We start from the raw sequence: 9,303 nt of genomic DNA on the forward strand, positions 1-9,303 counted from the left end.
ACCTCAGTTAAAAACACTATTTTAAACTTAATCAAGCTAACTACAAATTCATATTACACCATAACTTTACATACATCCGGATTAAACATACTAATCATTGATGTCAATGTGACGTCAATATGACGTCAATTGGACGTTTAAAACTTGATGTTGATTTGATGTATATTGAACGTCAAACATATTGGCCTACATAAATATTAAACCAATTTCAGTGCAGGATAACCTCATATTTTTACCCAATTAACCACCAGAAGAAACTGGCAATAAAGCTGAACTTAAATGATGCTTTACAGCATCTTGATCAAATCTTGACTAATTTTTTACGTCAAATTGACATCAAGGTGCCCGCTGGGTTACTTGCGAATGTCCCCAGATAGCAAAATTTGTCTGGCCCACCTCTGGGCCACAACCTTGCTTAACTTCTGGTCCAGTTCTGGCTGGGTCCCCGGCCCAAAACTGGCACACACACTGAAAACCGACTCAAACTATTTCCTCTGGCCCAGATGCGGCTCACGCCCTGTAAAATGACTCTTATTTATCGACGTGGCCCAGATCTGGCCCGCATACTGTAGAGTGACTTCTATTATTTTATGTGGCCCAGGTCTGGCCCAGACACTTTAAACCAGATCCGAATGGTTTAATTAAAAAAAAATTTAGGAGCTCCTTCTAATCAATAATAAAAAATTCTGATCAAAGATTAGCCTTCTTAATACGAGGTGACATTTGACAAAGTGATTTACAGGGGCATTTTCTTTTTACTTTTGTAAATGCATTTTTCTAATTTTATTAAATGCATGCAGTGTTTCCTCCAGGATTTTTTCCAGCTGTGGTGGCAGGACTATTTCCCCCGGACCACGTCCCCTCCCCACCCAACAATCACCTGCACTCAGAATTGAATTTATTTTAACTAACAAAAGTAGTATGTCTTTGAATAATTTAGTAAATAATAAAATAAGAACAAATAAATGAATGACAATCAATAGCACAAACAAAAATAATAACAAGATAGAAATTAAATTATCAGTACTTCGCTTTTTTCAGTTAGGTGTAACTATAATCTATTCAACTGTAAAATAACACTGGATAGTCTTCACTGTATAATGACAGACAGCAGCAGGTTTATTTAGGCTGCTGTCTCTTTAAGACCTCATGCATGGATCTAATGTGTTACACATGGCTCTTTCTTTTCTTTTTAGGAGCTTTGTCCTCTTAATTTAATTAGGAGCAGCTTCTGATCAATAATCAAAAATTCTGATAAAAAATTAGTTTTTTTGCAATGGCATCATTTTCATCTGTCAAATTTTAAAAAATTATGTTTATAAGCTATTTAAAATTTCTATTTAAAAAAAATATATTAATAAGTAGTAGAATAAGACAAATAAGTTACCAATTATATGAAATTAGTATTAATAAGAAATTAATTTGTACTACAGAGGTGGCACAGAACACAAAAGTGGCTTGTAGGTACATTTTCAGACGTTTAATGAGGCTCAGAGGTGGCATGAGTGCAATTAAATTCATAAATTCATGTGGAGATTAATGTTTTAAATATACAATTTTGAATACAGAACTATTAAATGATTTAAATAACTGAAATTATACAGTAGCCCCTGTGTTTGCTTTTAGAGATGCGCAGCGGCTCAGCTGTTACTTTATTTGGAACTATTTTCGTTGATATAGAGCAAATCATGCAGTACTTGTTTATTGATCTGTTGTATTAAATCAATATCACATTTGCAAACTCCCTTAATAATTATTAAAAGCTGTCACTCTCCTTATCTGTGCACAGATGAGAGCGCGCGAGTGAGTTCTCGAGACTCAAAAGCAGGTGCAAATGTGATGCATTCCATCGAACCTGCGGGAACGAGTAGAATGATTATTAATAGCCGCAGTCTCGCGCTGAAATTCAAGTTCTGCTCTGTTCTCTGATAATAACCCGACTGTGAATGATGCGAGCGGCGTTACTGTTGTCAGTGAGAAGCTGGTAGAGAGGGTCTGTGCAGAGGGTCTGGTTCTCGTAGTCTTTGCTGAGGATCTGTGCTGGGGTCATCAGTGAGGTCTTCACAGGGATCTGTCATCTAGCTGACACGGTCTCCGCTGACAGTCAGGGATGTGTTGTGGTCGCTCCTGGTGCAGGTCCACCGTCTGATCTGGATACGGCTGGATCAGCTGATTACTGTAACCCAGAGATAAGGGTGAGACAGTATATAAGCAACTAATATAAGCATTGATGTCATTCTTACAAATTAACAAGTGCATTAGATATTATAGGAAGTGTTGCTGCTTACACTAATCGGTGCAGCATAAAGATCCTTTAAGAGATTTGAATTATAGAGATGTGAGTGTGTCATGTGTATTGAAGGTTAAAGAGATGGTCTTTTAAACTCACAGAGTGTGTCTGCCTCCTGAAGTCCTCTCTTCTGATCTGCTGGAGCCACCTCTTCAGTCCCCTTGACCTGCATTGCAGCAGCATTAGCTTGAAAGTTTTTTTCCAAATTACAGCCTTGAAATATGTACAAATATATATTGTAAGGTAATTATTTAATCTTAAGCATTACAGCTTTTTACAATCATTAGGACCAGACCCAGATTTCGCACCTTATATGTTTGATGAATGTTCATGCAGCAGCTCAGAATTTCTGTAAAAAAAAAAAATAAAAATAAATAAATGTCAGATTACATATATATAGTGTTCAGATTAAACTTTTAAGTTTGTTTGCTCATAATAATCCCCACCACAGTAAAATAAGTATTATTTTAAATCACATCATACGACATATCTATGCTTCAAAAGTTTTAATTGACTCTAAAAACTGAACCTGCTCTACTGCAGCAGACAGATTAGGCCTCCATTCAAGAACAAAAGATGATGCACTTACATTAGGCTTTCTCTTACATATCTATAGTGTTTTTCTCTGTCAGAGCTTCCCACACGGCAGTGTTACCACAAAATAAATATTATTATTAAATTCAGATTGCACATATTGAATTGTCTCAGCAGGTGTAATGCTACAACAGCGTGCTCAGTTTGATTCACAAACAAATGACTCGTTTGAATGGTTCAGTGAATCGAATCAGAGAGTCACTCGTATAGATGTTTACGGCGACACCAGGAGAAGGGTCTGTCTGCGGACTGCAAGAGAGGGGCGTAACTGGAAGGAGGCGTAACTTGAAGAAGGGGGCGTAACTTGAAGTTGTCCAAATCACACAGAACCACGCGAGATGTCAAAACGAGATGTTGTCGGGCTGCGTCCGAAACCTCATACTTTCTTCAATAAGTACTTACTTAACGAGCGCTAAAAGAGTACATACTCTACAGCCTGAATGCGTTGAGTATGAATGCGATTTGGATATCATCCGCTATGTTGACGTTATCATGTGACCTTAGACGTTATAACAAGCGCAACAACTTAAAATATATGAGTGACAGGTTTAATTAATCTATCTAAAGTATCTTGATAATGATGAAATTTGCTCATTTTGTGGTCTTGTTGAAGAAACAGCTGCCCTTTTATTTTGTGATTGTAGTAGCCAATACATTTAGTGTTGATTTAAGTTCTTATATTTGTAACTCCACTAATGTGATCCAGTTTTATCCTTAAAGCATTTTTTAAAAAAATTTTATTATGAAAACCCAAAATTGTTATCTCTTGAATATTTTGTTAATTATTTTATTTTTTCATCCACAAGCAAAAGTGGCTTAAATATCCTGTTTTCTTGTTGAATTTAACTTTTTTCATCCCTCAGGCTTCTAAAAAAAAGCATCATGATGAATTATTCAAAGATATTTAACCTTGTCACTGTGCTTTTTTCTGTGTATATAATCTCATACTATGATGAACACATGACATTTTTGTCTACTGTTTTATGCCATTAAGATTGTTCATCGTTAGATACAACCATCTTTCCCTGATATTTTATGTAATAAGTTCGGCAATACTAATAATAATAATAAAAAGAGGGACAGGTGCACTAACACCTCATAGCATCACTAACTCAACGATCTAGTACGGTTTTCCTCAGCGTTTGAAATGTCAGCACAAAGGACATGTCGGGCAGCTGCTCGAAGATCTCGCCTTTGGAGAAGACTGTTGATTTTATACTCTAAAAATGTAAGTATTTCAACTTAAAAATTAAGATTACCCCAGAATGAATTGCATCATTTGCCCACCCCAACACTTACATGCAATAATAGTGATGTGCTAACCAATAATTATATGACTTTCTTTTTTTTTTTTACTTAAAATTACATTTTAGTAAAACAAGCAAAATCTAATTTTTGTCGTGACATAGCTATACATGAATATACACTAGTTGAACAAATGCAGTCGATGTGAATACATCAATTTTCAGTCAAGCAATTAATACATGAATAAAATATATTTTATTTAATGACAACAATAAGAAACATGAATAAATGAGTAAAATAATTAATAAAAGCAAGCATCACAATAAATACATATATATATACACAAGTCAACAACAGATGAAACAAAGCTTCGATCAAACGTATTGTTCTAACAATCATGTATTTACAGATGGTGAACCCCACATCCTACTGCCACCTCAACACAGATGTGTCAATTCTGCAGCTGCGCTGTGCTTCACAATCTTGCTCTTCTCAATGAGGACATTGTTGAGCCAGAGGATGAGGAAGACCATGATGACACCCCTGAACCACACAACCTTGAGACAAGAGCAGGAGAACATGTGCAGGACAATCTGGCTGCCGCTGTGTCTGCTCTCCATGAGCACGACTACCTGTAAAACATTTAAACAGAGTTAAACATTTACAATTCATGTTGTCAGCTTTCCATTTCTTGCCAAATATCACTTCATGTTTACAATTACATGCATTTTCAGGGGATTGGGAATCCAGGGGATTGTAGGTCCCTGTAATAAGAGCACTGTAAATCACTTTGGATAAAAGCTTCATGACATTTTTTGATGATGCTTTTGAAGCTTCTGAAAGTCAGCCTTCATTGTATGAACAGAAACCAGCAGAACAAACTTGACCAAAATCACATCCTCAGTGTCTTTTGGTCTTTCTCTAGATGTTCTCGCTAGCTCTGGGGTCACTGATGATGAAGAAACCACAGCAGCATCTGGTCCAGATGAGGGCAGGTGCAGTGATGGAGCGACTCATTCATGGCACTGGATCATTTCCAGGATGCTGCTGTGGACTCTCCATCCTCACCAGTCTGCAGACATTTCAGATCATACAAAAACGCCCAAACATAATACACAAGCAGTCATTTTAACAGCATAATGTCATCTGATCTCTGTATTAGAAGTAACAAAATGATCTTACTTTATCCTTTTGTTTGAGGTTTACCCTTTTTTTTCCACAAATGCCGCTGTCACCTTGCCTTGCAGGTCCTGCTCCACCACAGAAGATCTGCAGCAAATGCACAAGAATCAAGAATCAGAAAAGTGCTGTAATAGCTCTGTTTGAAATTACAATAATTAAAATAAACTACAACTTAAGATTTAAAAGCTGTTTTATTGATGTCAGTAGTGTACTCAATGAGAGGCTTTGATGGCAGCATTGCTTCATCAGTCACTTTTCAGCGGATAAACACACGTGACTCTTCTGTCCCTGTAACATCCAGACAAGAGTCAGTGATTTATCTGATCAATACTGCATTCACATGTTGAGGTAGTTGCTGATGTAACTCCCTTTTTATCCAACACAAATGTTCCTCAATTTATCAACAGTACTAATGAACTAATAAAATAGATAACTTATGTTCAGTTACTTTACGTAGATTTGTTTGTTTACTTACATTCATCTAAAGCAGTGTTGACAACAGTGAATTCTACATAACACACATACATAACACACTCAGATCTGTTTCATGTCTATTAGATGTGCTCATCTGCAATATTTATCAAAGATAATCCTGTCAGATGTTAAATAGACATTTAGTAATCATCTTTAAGATGTATATGGTTTATGTAAATCCACTTTTGAGACGTATGTGTACTTAATGGAGCTCCCGTTATGCATTATAAAACGTGTTTTTACAGCAAAATCCCAAATATGCTATATATTATGTAGGTCACAGACAGGGTTTAGATTAAGCCAGGATTAGGTCATAGTTCAATTAGGACATTTGAGTAGCTTTTATAAACGTGCTTTGGATAAAAAAAAAACTGATGTGCATCTTGAGACAAAACAATTATTTTAAGATCAGTCAGTTCAAGTTGCTTTCAGTTAAAACAGCCCAGACATGCATTTTAGTCTGGGACTACTCTTGACTAGCCTTGTCTGTGAAATCGGGGGATAACATCTTTACACCTTTTGAATTATATATTGCTTATTAACTCCATAAACAATACCACTGTATGAAAATGACTTACACACTTAAGTCATTAGGGGGATACACTCACCTTGTCTCTATACAAGCGGCCATCTTGCCAACAACATCTCGTTTTGACATCTCGCGTAGTTCTGTGTGATTTGGACAACTTCAAGTTACGCCCCTCTCTTGCAGTCCGCAGACAGACGCTATTGCGACACCAGCGCGGTCCGACTCCTTTGATTCAATAACAATCACTCGTTAAAAAAGACGAATCGAATGAATTCTAGCAAACAAAATAGAAATGTAACCCATTCAAATTTAATTAGCTAAAATTATCGTGTACTGGATACAGCTCATCGGTTTTTCATATTAAAAAATTACATATAGTTTTCCTAAAGAGACCGCGCCTGACAGTTAGGCCTAACGTTACTCATCAACACTCAATATATCCGGACCGAACGGTTTTTCTGACGCTATTATCATCGCAAACCTCACAGAAACCATCTAAAAACTATACTCTTCGTGGCATTTAAACATCAAACAACACTAGATTGATCATTAAATAAATTAAATAACTTAAGTTACCTTTTAGCAGCTGAAGTACTCCTCTTGAGAACTGTGTCCGCCGAAATCTCCTCAGGATTAACCGCAGATCTTTCTGTAGAAGAAGCGTCTGTCAGGAGAAGTGTTTAGAGTCGCGCGGCTCTGCTCCATCATCTCCTCACCGACGCCGAGACTGAGCCGACAGCGCCGCAGTTCAGCCGGCAGCTTGCTATCTGTGTCCGCTGAATGTAGATGTAGTGCGGTTAACAAAGTAATTGATTGCAATAGTCCGAATGTGCGAATATAAAACCAACTCTCTTTTCTTTTCTCCGCTACATCATGTCGACTCATGGACATGTAGCGTCAAGAAATGAAGAGTTTCAGCCCCGGAAGGATTATATGGGTCTGGCGGGTAAAATAAGAGAGATGCAGCGGCCAGCGGAGCAGCCAAACGCGGCCGATGAGAGCGAGGAGTCTCCGCACGGGACGCTGTCGACGGATAAAACGCGGAACAAAGACCCGGAACGCGGCAAGAGCATCAGCACCGGCCCAGTCGAGAATAAATTCTGCGGCTTTACCAACACAACGGAGAGACTCACACAACTTAAGAGACCGCGCCGGAGCCGTGATTCACCCGAACACTGAAAACAACGAAAATGGAGGATTGTTTGCAAAAATGCATTTAGTATTTACAACATGATTCATTTATGTTTCTCCTCTAAACATATTTTAGTCTTGTCATCCAATTAATGTTGAAGGATTAATCATGTGTAATAATTTAGTTATGTTTTCTCTGGAAACTCCGCCCCCTTGGACCGCGCGAGGAACACTAATTAACGGCTCTCCAGTCCGCCATCTTCTCTCTCGCTGGAGCTGCGCATCGGTGGATTACAACAGTGTGAAACGGTAATTAAAACCTTGAACTGACATGTTGTTAATGTTAGTCCCTTTTAACGGTTTTTTTTTCCTTTTCACTGAGGTAACGTTTTTATGTACTGATTTTAACCGGAGGCTGCATTTTCAGGAACGCAGTCCTAGGACCGCATTTCTAGGACCCTAGGTTTTTAGTGACAGCGCCACCGACCGAATTAGAGGACCAGCGAAGATGGATGACAGTCAGGGTGTGAGTATCAAATGTGAATACATTTTTATTTGTTTAACATTAAAAACAATTGTGATGCATTTCATTGGAAAGTTAACGTAGCCGAAGATATCGTGATTTGCTAAATAGTCTTGAATTCATAGCCATCATATATTAGCATCTAATGCTGTAAAATGAATTGTTAGCATGATAAGCCTGTAATGAATTATTGACAGCACAATAAACTGTAGCACGTTCGTTGTGAAAGCTTGTTAATTACTCATTGTTTTTCCATTTTAATTAAGTTAAAATAATCTTAATGTTTTAACTGTCACGTGCTCACAGTCAGCCTGTTTAACGTTACCCCACAATACATGTTATGAGTACGTCTCTTCATTTTGACATGGTTTTATAATGTTGGTTGAGAAATATGACATTTTAATAGTCAGACATAAGAGAGGCCATCATAATAATTGACTGTTAAAATACCACGTGTTAGATTGTGTCATTTACTGTGTACTGTACTCTATATGAAGTGCTTTCAAGGACACAGCTCAGGGCAGGCAATAGTATGACAAAAGATAAATAAATAAATTGGTCAAGTATTGGAATTGTTTTTACACAATGCCCAATGTATCCTTTTTTTAAGCGTTAACAGTATTTCTGTTAACATAGCAGTGATTATGTTCTGCATTAACTATTTCAGTGAAGTGGAAGAATTGAACAGGGTGCTAGAGAAACAACTGAGAAAAGAGGTGAGAGCATCCAGGTGGTGGTAGTGCTGCATCACAACGTGTGTTTTAAATATTTAAAGTCATGTCAATAATATGTTATTTCTATTCAGATTTCTTGCATCTCTCTCTATTATTTTTTTTTTCTCAGTTCAGATGGGCTTTATTGACATGAATGTTTCAAGAACCTTTGTTCCCACAACATCAAAATAAAAATTTTCCAAATCTTTGAACAGTATGCAATAATAGTATTATGAACATTAATTGGTATGAAGAAATATGAAATTTAAAATTAGAGAGTAGAACATGTTCAACTAAATGTTCCTCATTTCATTCACTTCTCTCTCTTTCTCTCTCTTAGGAGTCCGTGAAGACGTCGTCCATGAAGTTCTTTCTATGTGGTTCACGTCATGAACAAATTTGTTTTTGTGTGTGTTCAAGTTCAACTGTTAATATATTGTTTTATAAAATATACACAATCTTAAATCTACCCCCAGAGTCATCCTTGTGTCTTCCCTCTGTACTTGAAAATGTGGTTGATCTAGTGACTGAAAAGATTATACCATGATTCCTTGTTTATTTTACTTGAGTTATTATATTATGCTACTTAGACCCAATAATTACTCAACATTCATAGGAACCT

General features: G+C 37.0%; 3 long non-coding RNA genes and 1 pseudogene across 4 annotated transcripts; 2 read left to right on the plus strand and 2 right to left on the minus strand.

The window, feature by feature from the left end:
- The window catches only part of LOC131529976 (NACHT, LRR and PYD domains-containing protein 3-like), a 540,773-nt pseudogene that overhangs the window by 90,107 nt on the left and 441,363 nt on the right, over positions 1 to 9,303 (plus strand).
- LOC131530012 (uncharacterized) lies at positions 1,864 to 2,698 on the minus strand. Its single transcript, XR_009268294.1, has 3 exons — positions 2,599 to 2,698; positions 2,390 to 2,456; positions 1,864 to 2,176 (listed from the first exon to the last, which is right to left on the minus strand). It is a non-coding gene; the product is annotated as an uncharacterized LOC131530012 (long non-coding RNA).
- Positions 4,451 to 7,025, minus strand: LOC131530006 (uncharacterized). Of its 2 annotated transcripts, XR_009268287.1 has the most exons (5): positions 6,891 to 7,025; positions 6,394 to 6,539; positions 5,524 to 5,599; positions 5,312 to 5,398; positions 4,454 to 4,761 (listed from the first exon to the last, which is right to left on the minus strand). It is a non-coding gene; the product is annotated as an uncharacterized LOC131530006 (long non-coding RNA). The 2 variants fall into 2 exon arrangements; XR_009268286.1 differs by having other exon boundaries at positions 4,451 to 4,761; positions 5,312 to 5,599.
- Positions 6,497 to 9,111, plus strand: LOC131530004 (uncharacterized). The gene is made up of 4 exons (XR_009268284.1): positions 6,497 to 7,754; positions 7,873 to 7,971; positions 8,636 to 8,684; positions 9,022 to 9,111. It is a non-coding gene; the product is annotated as an uncharacterized LOC131530004 (long non-coding RNA).

The sequence above is a fragment of the Onychostoma macrolepis genome, chromosome 22, assembly GCF_012432095.1.
Source record: "Onychostoma macrolepis isolate SWU-2019 chromosome 22, ASM1243209v1, whole genome shotgun sequence".
NCBI lineage: Eukaryota > Metazoa > Chordata > Actinopteri > Cypriniformes > Cyprinidae > Onychostoma > Onychostoma macrolepis.